Genomic DNA, 4,230 nt, shown 5'->3' with positions numbered 1-4,230 from the left:
TGAGATATAAAGAAAGTTACTGTATATTCAAAAGTCATCTAGAGATGCCATAATCACAAATTTCTTACCTCAGCCCCAACCATGGTGGTGGTATAGATCCTCCATCTGTGAAAGTATCTCCCTGTAGCCCCCTGTATTTTGAATTCCTGGATCCGCCACTGGTTATGTTTGTATATTAGTTTTTATCAATCATATTGTTTGACGGTTTCCATCCTCGCCGTACACCACTGTTCTGAAAAGAACTATGCACAGGGTGCCCCCAAAAATCGGGATACCTTTTTAAAGCTTCATATCTCAAGTGAAATCATTTGCAGTTTAAAAATAAAAAGATATTCTGACAGATAAAACTTGTAGAATTATTTTGGTACCAAACTTTACCTCATTTGCAACCCCTTTATATAATACCACAAGCTACAGTATAACGTTTTGAACAAATCTTTTGCCTCGAGTTGAAAATGGTTCTAACAGCGTTTCAATTAGGTCTATTGCAGTTGATGAACATTTTATTGTGAATGTGTTAAATTTCATAATTTAAAGGATGATTTTAATCTGAAATTAATAATCACTATGGAGAAACTTTTTCAATTTTACAGTACAAATTATTTGATATGAAATTTAAAAATGGTATTGAAACTTTTGGCACACCACGTCATTGGTGAATTGTGCGTGAATGAATTGACCATTGCTTTCAGTACAGTTCAGCCTCCAATTTGAGACCGCTCTAATTCGAGACCGCTTTTCATTGAACCAACTAACAATCTTCAATCTATTCACACTAAGTTGAATCTCATTGTGCAGACCGAACCACGAGACCACCCGAATTTTTTAGTTTCCAAATGTGATCTCGAATTGGAGGGTAAACTGGTTGTGCTTTATTTAGACATAGGACTATTTGATTCTGTATTCCAATTCACTATTAAGCTGGTGAAGCTACATTGATTTGACAAAAGGTTGTTATTCACGAAAGCGCTAGCAACTCATTTTTTTAGTTACATTGTATTCATATACCGAATCTTAGTGTTTGTTTTTAGAAATTCTTTATTTGTCTATCTTTATGTCTTCTCTTTAGAAGGGATTCATTTTCTTTAATTGTGTGATGTATAAGGATATAGGGATTTTTGTCTCCTTGTGTATGTAGATATCCAATTCCAAGTTTTACAATTATTACAGTATGCCTGTACATATCCATTTTTTGTATAATGTGTCGTCTTATGTTGTTTCTTTTACATAGGGTCTTTGTATCAACATGGTGTTATCTATTATACTGTTTATTAAAACTCACTAGTATGGTGATTACATTTATTTATCAAAACTGTGATATAATATTCAAACCCTTAACTGAATTAAAAGCTTTCCCAGGCGAGTATGCGTACACATTATTCATTATTTAACTATTAATATAATATTGATTCTCAAACGCCATGGTTTCAGTATTGTTGATTCAATTATCGTCCAATTTTTGATGAGTTGGCTCTCCAGAACAACAAGATTTATGATTGCAGTCATATTAAAGTCAGTGTTATACACAAGCGTAGTACTGTAATTTGTATCATTGTTGTGTGTGAAGCTGAAGGCGGCATGGGAAAACGTGTACTGTACCTAATTCATAACTAAAATTATTTAAATGTGTACATGGTGCGTGAAAGGGAATGGTACGCATGCTGTGTGAAACCTGGTTGCCTCCTCCAAATCGCTACAATATTGCTACAATGTTTTAGTGCAATCGTTTTACTGTGTAGCAGCCCCCGACTCAATCGGGAAGGCTCCCCGATTTGGACAGACCAATCAGCATCGCCAAAAGCTGTCGGCGATAGCATAGAAAGCTGTAGCGATTGTTTGGAAATCGTTCTTTACTATAATATCTAATAAAATTATATAAACTATTTTTGAAAGTTTGCACGGCGAGTATCAATGAAAAAACATTAAACTTTCGGTATACCATGTGTAAAATTAAGGCTTTTGAGGTAAACCATTGTGTTGTTGTCTCCAACAACCCAAATTAGAAATGGTGTACCGAGAGTTTAATATTTTATTTATAATTTTTATAATATAAATACCAAAAATAATACCAAGAAATCTACAGCCCATAATACAATTTGCTATATACGCCTCCTCACATAATACTATCTAAGATTAGTCGCATCAATTCCGCGTCTTATTTCTCGTAATTTTCCCTTCCCATTACACCGTGCTTTAATTTAATTTTCCGTCCTTTGAGTAACTCCCTCGTCTATTGACGTAAATGCTTCTTAGAATAATCACTCTCTGATTGTGGAATAAGGAATATGACCTAAATGTACACAACACAAAATGTTTTAAACATTCTTCTATAGAATGTACCTGAGTAGTCCGGGTTCCTTGATGATATGTAATTTTTTCCATATTTCATTGATAAACTTTCCTCACAAAACGAATTTACACACTTCCAAAAATGTATGCCTTGGCTTATATGCTAAACCCCAACCACACACCCACTCGTTGTAACCAGGGGGTTTTACGGAAGCTGAGCACCCTCTTTTTGATCAAACTTGAACGAAATAATAGTAAATTACTGGAAATATATGGCATACCCGGTAGTAATTTACTTTAAAGTCAGACTCCCGAGGGGAAAAAAAATTGATATGTTGTAGAAATGATTTTTCTAAGTCAGAAAAAAGTTGTTTGACGAAAAGCTGGGGAATGGTGAACGAGATACAGATTTTTGGATATATAAAAACTGGGGAAAAAGGGGCGTAACCACCCATTTTTACACCTTTTACCCCCAGTTTTTAAATATTCAAAAATCTGTAACTCATTCACCGTGCTCAGTTTCTGATCAAACTACTTTTTTCTGTCTTAGAAAAATCAGTTCTACAACATATCAAAAAATTCTTTCCTCCGGAGCCTGACTTCAAAACGTTAACAGTGTATCGTATGCTCCAGGCGCGGATTCAGAGCTCCCACTGACCTTCGCACAGAGTGCTTATGGGACGGATCCCCTTAGCGATCAGACCAGCGAAGGGGAAGATACTGAGCTTAGCCTGACAAAAAAATGTTTGATAGGCCTAAGTGGATTTGCACTGCTAGAAGACTAATTTGAATGATTTCTTCAATTATCTTATACCTCCCGCTCGGCTGAACGAGTAATTAATTGCGAGCGCAGGAGAAATGATTTTTCTAAGTCAGAAAAAAGTTGTTTGACGAAAAGCTGGGGAATGGTGAACGAGATACAGATTTTTTGAATATATAAAAACTGGGGAAAAAGGGGCGTAACCGCCCATTTTTATACCTTTTTCCCCCAGTTTTTAAATATTCAAAAATCTGTAACTCATTCACCGTGCTCAGTTTCTGATCAAACTACTTTTTTCTGTCTTAGAAAAATCAGTTCTACAACATATCAAAAAATTCTTTCCTCCGGAGCCTGACTTCAAAACGTTAACAGTGTATCGTATGCTCCAGGCACGGATTCAGAGCTCCCACTGACCTTCGCACAGAGTGCTTATGGGACGGATCCCCTTAGCGATCAGACCAGCGAAGGGGAAGATACTGAGCTTAGCCTGACAAAAAAAATGTTTGATAGGCCTAAGTGGATTTGCACTGCTAGAAGACTAATTTGAATGATTTCTTCAATTATCTTATACCTCCCGCTCGGCTGAACGAGTAATTAATTGCGAGCGCAGGAGCGTGCCATTATTTCAATTATTTAGAAATATGTTTTCAAAAGATATTTTTGTAGTGCCTACGAAAATATCTCAAGAAAATGACATTGAATGAATTCAAAAGATACGAAGATATTGCTTCTGAAATGTATTTATAATGTTGGTCTAGTGTAAAAACAAAATATTTACTTCTCCAACGACACAGAAAACTTTGAACAATGTCAATAAAAATGTATATATATATATATATATATTTTTATAGTGCACTGTGCTCTGAGACCATGAATGTACGGTATAGTACGTTTGCCTGTAATGAAAACAATTTATTCTTTGCATGACTTGTTTTGGGTGGGTGGAGGAGAAGGTATTCCCCATGTCGTCTGTTTTCACCTATGAATAAAGAATAAGGGCCGGTAACAAATGGACTACCACAAAACCTCAAATTGAAGCCCAGTGGGTTTATTCTCGAGATGAAGGCCATCTCGAATTGAAGTCCCCTCTATAATTTAAAAAAATTAGCCTCGAAAAGAAACCCACGGGCTTCTTTTTAAGATAGCATAGGCTTCTTTTCGAGATAGTACAGTGCATACAC

This window comes from Anneissia japonica, unplaced genomic scaffold (genome assembly GCF_011630105.1).
Source record: "Anneissia japonica isolate Jap-2015-1 unplaced genomic scaffold, ASM1163010v1 scaffold560_len657749_cov147, whole genome shotgun sequence".
In the NCBI taxonomy this organism is placed as follows: domain Eukaryota; kingdom Metazoa; phylum Echinodermata; class Crinoidea; order Comatulida; family Comatulidae; genus Anneissia; species Anneissia japonica.
The sequence above is the reverse complement of the archived record's forward strand: the minus strand, read 5'-3'. Positions refer to the sequence as shown.